This window comes from Aotus nancymaae, unplaced genomic scaffold (genome assembly GCF_030222135.1).
Source record: "Aotus nancymaae isolate 86718 unplaced genomic scaffold, 86718_ANA_hifiasm-v0.15.2.pri h1tg000022l_1, whole genome shotgun sequence".
NCBI lineage: Eukaryota > Metazoa > Chordata > Mammalia > Primates > Aotidae > Aotus > Aotus nancymaae.
In genome coordinates this window covers 25541887-25556752 of record NW_026988435.1, presented here as the reverse complement: position 1 = coordinate 25556752, position 14866 = coordinate 25541887, and the positions used below count along the sequence as shown (strand labels likewise).

The 14866-nt window shown below is 34.4% G+C and overlaps 1 protein-coding gene across 2 annotated transcripts in view; it reads right to left on the bottom strand.

The window, feature by feature from the left end:
• The window catches only part of NCAM2 (neural cell adhesion molecule 2), a 532134-nt gene that overhangs the window by 452436 nt on the left and 64832 nt on the right, over nt 1-14866 (bottom strand). The window lies entirely within an intron of this gene.

Genomic DNA, 14866 nt, shown 5'->3' with positions numbered 1-14866 from the left:
AAAAATAGTTTAAATACACATGAAACTGTTTCTAATGGAGTCAGTGAAAGTTCATTTCAAATTCATCTTAACATTTTGAGTTACTGCTTCTATTTGTCTAGACTATTTTATTTACTCTTCCAGGAGAAACATAATATTTATTTTGTACTTCTCTTTAGTTTTTGCTTATAAAATTTGCATTGCCAATGTGAAAGCAAAGGTCCTAAGTTGCTTTTTAGAGCATATAAATTTTATTTTACATATGGGCATTCTCACTCACAAAATGTTACATCATGGGCCTCATTCATCTGAAATCGAGAAACAGATGGAGAAAAAGGGGTCTACTGTTTTTTATTTTTGTACAATGACCAATAGATGATTCTTTCTCCATAATCCTTCAATTATCCTTCAAAGTTTATCAAGGATATATCCTACCAATAAACATTAAAATGAACTTACAATAGAAGGCAGAATATTTTCTCTTTTAGGCTTAAATCATTTAATGCGAAGATACTGGGGTGAATTAAAATGTTAATTCCAAAGCCACATGTAATATACACTGAATAATCACCATAGCAGTTGCAAATTACAGAATAAATAATCTATGACAGGCACCTCATCTAATACATTTTGTGAAAAAGTTTTCTTGAAAAATAGAAAAAGTTTCCTTAAGAAAAAATCTAAGAATAAGCTAAGTCAAGTAACTTGCTGAAGATCGCAGATGATATATGTGGCAAAAAGTAATTCAAAACCTCATTTTTCTGACCTCTCTACTCCAAACACTGCCTCTTTTTCTCTTATGGCCAAACTCTGAAAATGGAAAGAAATGAGCCTCAACAACTGGGCTAAGGTTGCAGTCACCTCAGACTTTATGTCAATACACTCATTCTGCAAAGGACAGTCCAATTCTACTACCCTTCCTGACTCAATGAAAGATGAAAACTGAGAAAGAAGCTATGTACATAAATGGCTTATTGGATTCTTCCCATTTTGCTTCACATAAAAAGAAAAGTTAGAGCCAAATAGCGTTATTTTCACTGGGCATTAAGAAACAAAAACAAAACACAAAAAATAAAAAATTATTACAAAACAGTACAATATTCTATCTTCATACACTTAGTTGTGAGTATGCTAAAAACTAAACTTTGTGAATCATATGTACAATTGAATATCAGGAGCATTCTTCATTTTGGAATCTATAACTGTTAGAAAGTAAAGAAAATGAGATCAAAGTACACTGACCCAGTTTTGAAACAAATAATGATTAGAGAAAAAACAAAGGAAGAAGAGGGAACGGCACGTTTCAAACTTAACTGACAGCACTATAAAGATCTTTAAAACAGAAAACGAGACAAAGCAAAATGTGCACAAAAGAAGATAGTAAAAAAAAAAAAATGGCTCTAATTTTCTAACAAATTTTTACAACTATAAGCCCAAAGTAATTATTTAGCAAAGCATTCAAAAAGCTCACAACAGAAACTGAAGAACACATTTTTTGTTTAAGTTTATTTTTTAGTAAATTATAAGGGAACAAGTTTCATTATGTGCTGCATTAAATGCACAGTCAGCGTAAACAAATCCCATAAAAGTACTAGAGAAGAAAGTTTTCAGTTCATTTCCCTTGTAATACAAATTATAGTTTTATTGAATGTCTTTTGAAAATGCTGATTTTTATTATCATATTCTTTATTTTTTAATTTTAATTTTTATTTTTTTGAGATGGAGTCTTGCTCTGTCATCCAGGCTGGAATGCAGTGGCATGATCTCAGCTCACTGCAACCTCTGCCTCCTGGGCGCAAGCGATTCTCCTACCTCAGTCTCCCGAGTAGCTGGGTGCCAGGAGGGTGCCACCGCACTTGGATAATTTTTGTATTTTCAGTAGAGATGGTGTTTCACCATTTTGGACACTGTGGTCTTGAACTCCTGACCTCAGGTGATCCACCTGCCACAGCCCCCCAAAGTGCTGGGATTACAGGCGCGAGCCACCAAGCCTGGCCGATCATATTCGAATTTAAGATACATCATCTTAAACATAAAGATTTTTATTTTTTAAGCATATGTTGCTTTATCTTTAGAGAGGATTTCATTTTTCAAAGAATTGTTTCTTTTGTTTTATATTGACATATTGAATCATATTTGATAGAGAATGAATGTTTGTGTCTTAACATGTTAAGGTTTGATATGTTAACATATCATGTGTTGAAATCCCAACCACCTATGTGATGCTCTTATGAGATGGAACCTTTGGCAGGTAATTAGGTGGAGTCCTTATGAATAGGATTAGTACTCTAATACAAAGACGTGAGAAAGCAAAAAGCATCCAATTACAAAACTGTAAACTCACTCTGCTCTTCCCCACATGAGTATACAACAAGGTCACCAACTGTCAGTCAGAAAGAGGGCCTTCACCAAGAACCTGACCTACATGGCACCCTAATCAGACTTCCAGATTCAAGAACTATGGAAATAAATTTCTGTTGTTTAAACTGCCTGGTCTGTGGTATTCTGGTATAGCAGCCCTAATTGAGTAAGACAATGTCCAAGTTGGATTTAAATACCAAATACTCCAATGAAGGAAAGTCAATATATATTTAAATCATAAGCAATTATACCAGGTATTATGTTTCTGGAACAAAGCAGAATCATTTTTTTAATTGTACTTTAGGTTCTGGTGTACATGTGCAGATCATGCAGGATTGCTGCATAGGTACATACATGGCAATGTGGTTTGTTGCCTCCATCCTCCAGTCACCTATATCTGGCATTTCTCCAAAAGTTATCCCTCCCTAACCTCCCTACCCACCCTCCACTTTCCCTCCCCTGGCCCCCCCATTCTCACTCATAGGCCGGTGTTGAACAATGAGAACACATGGACACAGGGTGGGGAGCATCAAAGCAGAAATTTACTTGGAACAACCTGCTGAAGATAGATGAAAATGCCATGTAGTCCCATGGAAAGCTCTCTACCCTGCAGCAAAATCAGGCTTATCTGTAAGCCTATAATTTCATTTAGGTTTTAGCAAACACAGGTAAATCCAAAGGCACTACATTCAAAACCAATTATGCATCCATTAACAGAAGCTGCCCTTGAATCAGATCTATCTTTCAGATACTTTTTGCCAGGATGGCTACTATGGATTAACTGTGGCTCCTAGACTTTGAACCTACCCATGTAATCCTGCAGAAAGCCTACCCATGTAAACTGGACCTTGTTAGGTACTATTTCCACCAATAATACTGAACCAATTGAGTTCTTGGTTATCTATCAGAATCTATCTCAGTATTTAATGAATCTCTCCTGGATACTGATACTGAAGTAAGAAAATGATGTTCTGTTAGCAACTGTTTAAGAGAACTGAGGCTGGGCACAGTGGCTCACACCTGTAATCCCAGCACTTTGGAAGGCCTAGGTGGTGGATCACCTGAGATCAGAAGTTCAAGAACAGCCTGACCAACATGGGAAAACTCTGCTGTATTGGGATGCCAGATTAAAATAATCCACCAAGACAAAAGTATGCCAAATTGCAGGGTCTTTATTACCGGAGACCACGGAGGACTCACGTCTCTCTAACCCACGGCCCCGAAGGGAGGGTGCTAAGAGTTTTTATACCCGAAAAACCACCTGGGGAGTGGGGTGATGAACAGGGAGGGAGATTAAGCGGCTTCAGACATTCCGAGGGCTGGTGGATTCTGTAAATCACCTCCTGGGCAGGGACGGGGGTGGGGGCCTCCGGACATTCCGAGGGCTCGGGGGCTTATTGTCACTCTAATTGCTACCTAAGTGATTTACAGAAATCAAGATAAATGTTAGTTTACACACTGTCTGGGTGGTGGTGGAATTTACAGATCTTAGTTCACAGGGGCCAAAATGAAATTAGTTTGGGCCGCATATCCTGATAAGAAAAAACCAAAGTCAGCAGTTATTGCAAGGAGAATGGGGCAGTTATTACAACTCATTTTTGGAGACACAGCTTTGTCTTATAAAATGGCGTCGCTCAGGTTCTGGCTCCAGGCCAGCTATAGCACACTCCATTTCTACTAAATACAAAAAATTAGCGGGGCGTGGTGGTCCATGCCTGTAATCCCAGGTACTTGGGAGGCTGAAGCAAGAGAATAGCTTGAACCCAGGAGGCAGAGGTTGTAGTAAGCTGAGATTGTGCTATTGCACTCCAGCCTGGGCAACAAGAGGGAAACTGTCTTGACAAAAAAAAAAAAAAAAAAAAAAAAGAGAGAGAAAGAGAACTGAGTTTCACATATTTACTATACACACATAAAACCATCACCACCATCAACAGAGACATGACCTTTCATAGTTTCCTTGCATCAAATCTGTCACAAAAATCTCTCTAATTTGATTTCATTAAAATCAGAACAGACAAGAAGAAAAGACAGAGGAAGCAAGAAAGAGCAAGTGTTAGCTTGACCCATCTAATCATAGGGATGACTCTAGATAATGCAGAAGTGAAACAGTGACATGGTTTTCACCTTTTCCACCTGCCAAACCTGGCTCCCCTAATGAAATCCAGTTCCTCATCCATCTAGAAGAGTCTAGTGCATTGACCTGGGGTTTAGGGTTCCGTCAGAGGAGATCTCTTTCCACCTGATCCTGAATATGAGAGTAAATCTTCATGGTGTCTTTACACTTCACATTTATCATAAAAATTCACTTTATCAAATCAAATTTATTTTACATTTATCAAAATAGTTATACATCACATTTTCTAATATAACTAAATTGATATTTAATTACATTACTTTATGTACTATATGATGGACAGAAATATAGCATACTTGGAAATTTTTCTAAAGAGATAAGATATTAAATGTGATTTTCACAGTGACAATTTCATGACAATTATGGATGTGTAATTATATCAAACCAATGTTAAGCAAACAAACTTATAATAAAAACAATATAATATTAGAAACTACCAAGAGCATTGTATTGTAAAAAGAGCTTAGGCATTAATATTTTTCCTGGCTCTGAAAAAAAGTATTCAGCCCTCTACTAGTCACTTAAATCCTCAATCAGAGTCTCAGGTTCCTCTTCAGTAAAATATGGAAGACAAACCTGCCTAACATATATTGTGGTTATAAGGAATGGAAATAGGCATATATTAGAATTTCTGGTCATGTTATGTGACCTATAAATGCCTGCACTGCACAGGCTAGGGGAAAGTCACCCAGTTGGTGACCACTCTATTATGCCACAGTTGTGAGGGAATTGTTGAATGATTGTTTCTAAAGCTGGATTGGACAATGTGGTTGTATGAGGTGGGCTTCATACCTCCAGATATTCATTACTTAATTACTCTATCTGGGGTACACTCAAGGTATAGTGAAAATCAGAGACAAGGCTCCTCTGTCGTACATGACATAGCATGTGCAGGGTCTTAGAGAAAGGCTAGGTTAATTGTTCCCCAAAATTTTTCAGGACACACTGAGTGTGTTATGATTGAGGAATAACGCATTAGATGTAACACATGATGCAATGTATTGTCAATGAAGTTTACAATTCAGAGTCATACTATGGCTTTATAAACAAATGGCCATCTCCAAGTAATAAAAATACTTGATTAAATATTGTGATCTGTATCTAATATTTGCAACTCTATTTTAGACACAGATTAATAATAGCATACTATCAACTATAAAACTTAATTACCAGAAAATCTTAACAGTTACAGTGTTTACAGTGGTAGAACTAAAAATTTTATGGAATTTTAAAAGAAAGTCTTGGGGAAGAGCATTTATAAATGTGTCCATCAATAAATGAATGGACAAACAAAATGTGATATATACATATGATGGAATATAATTCAGCCTTAAAAAGGAAGTAAATTTTGATACATGATGCAAACCTTCAAGTCATTATGCTAAGTGAAATAATCCAATGACAAAAAAACAAATACTGCATTATTCCACTTATATGAAGTACACAGAGTAGTCAAATTGAGAGAGACATAAAGTACATTGGAGATTCTCAAGGATTGGAGGTAGGAGGGAATTGATAGTTATTGATTAATGGATATGAAGTTTCAATTTGAGAAGCTAAAAAAGTCCTGGAGATGAACGGTGGGATGGTCACACAAGATCGTGAATATACTTATCCACTTATTTTACCTCAGAAAAAAGTTATAAATAAATCTATAAAATTGTAAATATTTTTATGTATATTAAAATTAAATCGAAATCAGAATACTAAAATACATAGGACAGCAATAAATTGCAGGCAACCTCAACTAATAAAATGGGCACTCAACGAGTTTATATTCTTTTAGTAATACAAACAGAATTCCATGTTTGAAAGTTTCAATGAAACATTTTCAGATCCATTTCCCTTTGTGAATGGTAACATTCCCTACCAGCAAAAAGTCTAATTTATTTACCTGGTCCTCTACAAAACTTTTAAATGATATTTTACAATATCACATAATGTCACTGAACATTTTTCCTTCCATTCCTCTATATTATAATTGTTTGATTTTAACCTTTGAAATTTTGTAAGTTTTCTATAAGTACTTCTTAAATTTGATTCTTAAAAAAAGATCTTACATTTCTCCATGAGATCTTAGCTAATTTTTGATGTAAGAGAAACATTTTAGAGGCAACCAGTAGGCACATGCTCACAGTTTCCTTTACAATATATTACTAAGAAAGAAGCCAACATGGTTTATGTAATTTCTGATAATCTATTTCCATTTTAATGTGTCATATTTGCTATCCTCAAAAATATGACAACTAATTGGGTAGTATACCCTTTATTACGTAGCTAACATTTACTGAATCATTTTTCCTTTCCCTTTTTTCCACAGGTGTTGAAACATTTGCTGATTAAAATGCCATTTTAATCATTCCATCTTAGAATAATTATACCTTGTCAATTTCTTCAACTTTTTGAAGAAAATAGAGAAAAAATATTAAAAGCAAGTTAATATTATGACTGAGGGCTATACATTTTTACACTTCTATTTTGAAATTTCATACCCTATAGCTGCATAAACCTTTTTCAATGCAATGTCCACAACTTCAATTTAAAACGTGAAAATCTTAAATATCAAGTGTTATCTTCTCAAACACAAAATTAAATGTTTTTCTTAGATTGAGTTCTGCACTCCGGACTTTCTTTACCTACATTTGTTTTATCATCTCCCAGAACATTTTATTTTGAAAAATTCAAATTTTCAAACAGGTTGAGAGTTTGGGTCATCAATAAACCCATCAAATTCACCAATTTTTACCAATTTGCTTAGTTTCCTCTAAACTGATAGTGCTCACGTCTTTCTCATTTGTTCCCTTCATTCCTCATGTTCCTTCCTTTCCTCTCAAATGCCTATTCCCTAAGGTTGAACAACATGTCTTATGTTATTCAACCTTTACATTCTCTTTCTTGAAGATCTCATTTACTCACATGAATTCGTATATCAGTTTTTTATGAAAACACTGAAACCTCTATCTCACTTTGTGACTGCTCAGAAGCTTTGATTATGGATTTGTAATCAGCTGGCTCAAATTTCCTTTCTAATAACCATCAATTTAATTAACTAAGTTTAGAAATGTACTCTCAAAACTTTATTTCCCGTTTACCTTCTTTTTCTACTAATGATACTGTTCTCCTCCAATTTACCAAGCTCATTAGAGGCATTTCAGATTTTCTAAGTGTTCTGCAAATTTAACACCTAACTACTTTCCATTGTCCTCTCACAATATTTATTATTAGATAGCCCATTCCCAGCTAGACTCACTACTTACCAACAGTTTATCACCAATTCATCAACAGAGGCGAGAAGGGTTATTTGAATACCCATAGTTCTTGCCATCTTTAGTTAATCAGACACATTGCTGCATTCTACGCACTTGGCAACTCTACACTGACCACTCAATCTCCCTATTTAAAAGTCAATGGCTTCTTTACCTATAACATGAAGACCACAGATATTACCACAACATTTTAGATCTAAATGTGGTACAGCTTCCCTTTTCACCCTCCAGTTACTCACTGTAAATAAATACCCATGTTTTTCTTTTTTGCCCTCATTTCACCCTCCTCTTCCTCTCTTCAATTTACTGACCTTTCTTCACCCTTTTATCAATGCTGATTACTCCTCCATTAGTTTCTGTCTGTCATATTTATATATCCATCTAATTATATAGCATTTTGACAGTTAATGAAAGGCTTTTTGTATTGCCATTTAACTATATTTTCTATCTTCTGTTTGTGCCATGATTTGCCATAAATTGATAACATAATTACATATTAGATGATACATATAACATAACATAGATTACATAGGTGCGTGTACTTTTACAAAAAGGTTGTTCATTTTGCTTTATTGTTTGATATTTTGGCCTCCATATTAATATGTCTAGAGCTTGATCTTTGAGCTCTGTGAAATCTATTATCACCAAATTTTTTGAACCAGGCAATAACATTACTATTTATTTTGTAGGTCGTAACATTTTTTAGCATGCAAGGAACTTATTTAGCATGCATGCATACACATGCACACATGCACATTAAATTGCTCATGTTCACAGTGTATGTGAAGGTAATTTCAAGAAAATATATTTCAAAAGCAACAATAGAAAGATAAGAAAAGTACAGGGCACTATTAAAAAAGGGTGATGAACTCTGTCACATTAGGTCCCCAGAGGATATGTCACTGCAGTTGAATGCTTAGAGATTGGAAAATTTTCCAAGTAGACATCAAGAGGAGCTGGAAACAAGAAATGTAAAATTCAGGCTAGGTTTCCTTCTTTTTTAGCTTTGCACCTCTACACCTAGGAAATATCTCATTTTGCCACTTATCACTTCCCTGCCTTCGAAAGTACAGGCATCACGGTATTAACCTAGTCCCATAATTTGTGTGATATATCTTATTTCTGGAATTCTTCAAAACATCTTTAAAAGAAGGGTAGGTCAAATCCTGTTTCCGTGGGCACACAATTGAAGAATCATCAACAGGTATTAGAACTTACCTGTGGCAAAGAAGTATTACTATACTACGGCTAGGCTGTAAAAGAAAACATTTCCTTTGCTATAAGAAAGAGAATTAAACCTCTTTTTGATTTGCAATTACTACTCTGGGAAAATAGTCAAGTTAAAGAAGGAGATGATGTTGATAGCTAATACATTTTAAACATAAATGGTCTTTCTATAATTTTCAAGGTTAAACAAAAATATTACCCAGATACAACTTGTATTCTCCCTACTCCTAGAAAATGAACTGACATACACAATGAAAGACACATCAGTACTGATAAAGGACATTTAATAGAGCACCCATATTTCTTCTTAGAAAATTAGTGAATTCAACTGGTTTCAGTCAAATATTTACATGGGGATATAGCACACAATGTATGAAAACTCTCCCGAGTTTCCATGAGTTTCTGAATATTCTTCATAGTGAATATAATTACAGCTGTATTTTAATCATATGTAATTTATCTAGCATACATTATCTGATAAAATCAGTTTTCAAAGTCACATTAAATTGCATCCCTTTGGAAATTACAAAGTATCAATTTAGCAGAGTGATTCCAGGACGGCATTTGGCCATGGATATGTGACAGTACTTTTATATTTTATTATGAGCTACAAGGTTGAACTAGTAGTGAGAAAAGCAATGATGAGTGGCGTGAAAAGTTTAGATATATATAGTTACTTCACAAACTGGAATAGTAACAACTTGGACACAGTTCGTAGCACCCATTACCCAAATAATAATACAAAAGAGGAGGGTAATAACAATAAGTCATTGGTCATTGCACAGGCCTGTAATCCTAGAACTTTGGAGGCTGAGGCCCGCAGATCACGAGGTAAGGAGTTTGAGACCAGCCTGACTAACATGATGACACCCCGTCTTTACTAAAAATACAAAAATTAGTCGGATGCAGTGGTGCGTGACTGTAATCCCAGCAACCTGTGAGGCGGAGGTTGTAGTGAGCCAACATGGCACCACTGCACTCCAGCCTGGATGACAGAGCGATTCTCCTTCTCAAAAAAAAAAAAAAAAAAAAAAAAAAAATGCAATACCATGACTATCACAGGACACTTTTGTGTGGGGGCTCAAACCTGTAATCCCAATCCCATCACTTTGGGAGGCCAAGGCAGATGGATCACCTGAGGTCAAGAATTCAAGACCAGCCTGGCCAACATGGTGAAGCCCCATATCAACTAAAAACAAATTAGCTGGGCATAGTAGCAGGTGCCTGTAATCCCAGCTACCCTGGAGGCTGAGGCAGGAGAATTGCTTGAGCCTAGGAGGCGAGATCATGCCACTGGGCTCCAGCCTGGGCAACAGAGCAAGACTCTGCCTCAAAAAAAAAAAAAAAAGAATTATTATTTTGGAAGTACATAGTCTTTATTTGGTTATGTATGCCTTTCACAAAAAGTTAAAGGAACACCTTGCATACATGAAAACCAAGTTCCTCAATTAGAAAGTTATTTCTTTCATCAAGAAGCTAAGCTTTATAAATATAACACTTTCCTGAAGATAAGAAATTATTTTTCTTTAATGTATCCTGACCCAATTCCTCTGCCCCAATATACATAATCTGTCTCTATTATAACCCATATAAACAAGTCAATGGGCTATATTCCATAACTCCCTTGATTATACAAATATATGCTAACAAAGTATATACTGATTCTATTTTCATCAAAAGAGAAATAGATATGACCCTGCCACTTTATCTCTCTCATGTTCTTAGAATAATTTATGCAAGTCTACTTTTTTCTTTCTTCATAGGAATTTAAAATAATTATATATAATTAATATAAGTAGAATAATTATGTTAGATTTACAAAAAGATCTTACGAGTGTTTGTTGAAGGGGGGGGTCTGTGAGAAGTAGAACAATGCAAGAAAGAATATGGAATGTATTGTATAATATCAGAGTGTGAATTCTCCCAAAGTTTTCAATACATACTGAAAAGAATTGAGTGAAATGTTCAAAAATGCTCATTCATATGACAATTCATATTATTCTCATATAAAAGAGATATCCCATATTTTAAGATCAATAATTCCATTTTTTGTATATATACATAAGTAGCATATTGTAAAATTTATACTTGTAATATTCATTAACATAGTTCTCATGTTTTATAAACAAACATGGTACACAATTTCCCTCTTCATACTTGTTAATGAAGTTTATTTTTTCTATAAAAGAGCACTTTTCAGTAATGCATTTTTAATTGAATTAATATATTTTCTTTTATGCCAGCTTTAAAGATAGATAATGTTATCAATTAAGTTTTGTTTTTACATTTACTGTGTAATGAATTTTATCACATTTAAATATAATTTTATAATGATATGTGTATTTTTAAACATAAATTTAAGTATATTACCAATCATTTTAAAAAGTTGTTATGCATACTGCCACTTTCTTAATATTTATATTCTATATCTACATAAACCTACTTAAATAGATGCACATATTTTTAATGATTTTCAGTTGCAATATAACATTTAGCTAACATGAAGGTAACATCCCCAGTAGAATGAGTATCAGTAACACGTGCTACAGTTATGCTGTAGTTCTCACCATTGCTAAGATCAAATGATCACTTCCTATCAATAACACAGTAATTCAGTATTTCCATAGAAATATTAACAAAACTGACTTCAAAGCACCTGACAATGCTTTGGGTACATTAAACACTTGTCAACAAATTGTATTTGCTATAGGTTTAAATGTGAATATATTTATAATACTTTTCAAATGCAAATCTGGTTCCACAATCATTCTAAATTTCCTGCGGATTTTAAAGTAAAAGAACAACAAAAAGGCCAACAACCTAAAATATACCATTAGAAAATTAATTTTACAATTTTACTTTATACCTATATTGAACTTTCTTGCACATAGAAGCATCAACAGTAGCATGTCAAAAGATCAAACAGTGGTTTCACAGTTACATCATTTTTTAGCTAACTGTATCCCATAATATCAATAACAACAGCAGAAGCAATAGTAAAACAATTAATGGTTTGAATTAAATGCCTTAAAGGTATATATATCTGTGTGTGTGTGTATGTTATAAAATACCGCATTTAGAGTTATAAATTCTATATATGGAATAATTCAAATCAATTCAGGTGTCATTTTTAAATGTGCTAATATACAAAAATTAACTTAAACACCAATCTCCATTGTCTGGCAAAGCAAGGGTATGCTAATGAAAAACTATATTCAAACTCTGATCATAAAATCAAGCATCTATTGATTTGTAAGAAAATGATAAATTCATCAGCACAAGATGAATCTCTTTTACATTTCAAATTCTATCAAACTGAAGAGAAAACTGAATAGAGAAATATCCAAATTACATAGAATATCCCAAGAGAAAGTATTGTCCTTGTGTCTCTAATTTGAAATTCATTCACTGATCAAAGGGACACTTAACAAGGACACTCCCTGCTCAGTAAATCTGGAGACAGGTCATAGAGGCATCTGTTCTCCATATACCTATTTAATGAGGTCATTTGGTACACATACTGTGCATTGGGGAGTGATTAATTTTTAGTAGGACCATTAATCTAGCTAAGAGTTAGTGAATTAAAATTATCTTTGAATTGAAATATAACACTCCTTTGTCTAATTTACTCAAATTTATTGACATAAAACTCTTACATATAAACCCCTTTCATAAATGGCTAAGAATAAATATATTAGTCATAGTACACACTCCCATCAAAACAATGAAGCACTTCCATGACCTTGAAAATAATTAGAACTCAACAAATTTCAAATAATGAATATTGAATTTGTCTTGTAATAGCCATCTTCAATGAATTGGGACTCTAGCAACCTTGAGGTATATTGATTATAGAATAACTTTCCAAGCGATCATTTTTAATACAAGATACTTACACAATTAAAAACACAATGAAAAGAAGATTCACCTATTCAAAAATGAGGAGAATAAAAAGTATTCATGCAATGCCACATAACTTATAGTTTATGATGCTTTGACTGTGAGCTGTTTAAAGTATTTGTTGTTTTTGTCTTTGTCATTGTATTAGGTAGCTTTTTATTATCCACAGAGCAGATATAAGTAAAAGCAGTAATGCTTAAGACTCATGTAATCAAGCGAGGGAAAAAAAGAGCCATATGACTTGGGGTTTTCAGTACAATTTTTTTGTTAAATGGAATTAAAGGAAAGGAAGTACTATTGGTCTCTAACTCCTATAGACTCTATTTTTTTTCTCTGAGACAGAGTCTTACTCTGTTGCCCAGGATGGAGTGCAGTGGCGCGATCTCGGCTCACCGCAACCTCTGCCTCCTGGGTTAAGTGATTCTCCTGCCAGTCTCCTGAATAGCTGGGATTCCAGGCATACACCACCATGCCCAGCTAACTTTTGTATTTTTCGTAGAGACATGTTAGCCAGGCTGCTCTCAAACTCCTAACCTCAGGTGATCCACCTGCCTCAGCCTCCCAAAGGGCTGGGATTACAGGCGTCAGCCACTGCTCCAGGCCTTGGAAGTGAGACTATTAATCCTAGACAAGAAGTGACCACAGAGTAATCATGTAGCTCATTGATCAAGTTCTTATCTTTTTTGACATTTAGGTTTATATACTGAAAAATTTAGTAGCAGTTCCGCAACTAAACAGTTTTAATAAGCTAAAACCCATTTCCTAAGGCCTTGAGATTAACATTTCTCTGTTTTCTGTAGCAAGATTCAAGTGTTACCAGAAACTGTCCACATGAATTTCTAGGGAAAAAGTCAAAGCAATTTAAACAAAACGACACATCTCAGAGAGTGATAAACCCTGAGGGTCAAGAGAACCCTTGTTCCCACAGCAATTCTTAGAATGACTAGCCTAGCTGGTGACCACTTGCAGGTGGAAGACAGAATGCTTTCAGTAGAGAAAAGAGAATCAATGACAGCACCTTAATAGGGGGACATCAGTAAGATATCAATACTAGGATATAGTACAATTTTTAATGAGTTCCGTGATTGAGAAACTTTGGAGCGAAGATACTTAAGAATGTTTCTGCCCAGCATATTCCATAGTAGCTCTAGGCCAACCCCTTTTAATAATACCAGAATAAAGATTCACATTGTTCTTTAAGATAGCTAGACTGAGTCTCCTTTTATTATACTCTAAAGTTAGAGGGGTTTGTACTTGGATTGAAGTCACAATTCTTAGCATCCCCTCAGTGGCTGGTGGAACCTTGACCCCACCTGTATCTCCAGCCTCATAGCCTCCACATTCAGTGCTGTAGCCACATTGACCTAATTTTGTTTCCACCACGCACTAAAAGCTCACAACTCAGGGCCTTCACATACCCTGCTCCTTCTACTCAAGATCTATATCCCACTAATTCTCTGGCAAGAATCTCCTAGTATCCCTCAGGTCAGAGACAATTAGTAACTTCCTGGATGTCCAAATCAAAACAAATTAACTTTGTTTTCTCCTTGGCTATTATCAAGAAATCATAATATATGCAAAAATCACATGCCCATGGCCAGAACAGAAACAATATTGATGTAACAAACATTATAAAATTTTTTTAACATTTTACCCCAGAGCTTAGTAATATACCTAATAAATAATAAGCTATTAATAAACATAAAACAAATCAAGTAATTATAATTGTAATGTATGATATCAGTGATATCTAAAAAGCACTAATATTAGTGTATGAAATATTTAATTATTGAATAATTTTGATTTTTATCTTATTTTGCTTTATTTTTGCTTGTTTTCTTTTCTTTCAAAACTACTACACACATAATAAGGTTAAGGTAAAGATTTTAATAACTAGAACATTTATTTTTTTCTTTTGACACTTTCTATATTCATTTTTAATTGTTCCAATGTGCATTTCATTTGCCATTAAGAATGTAACATATCCAGGCACAGTGGC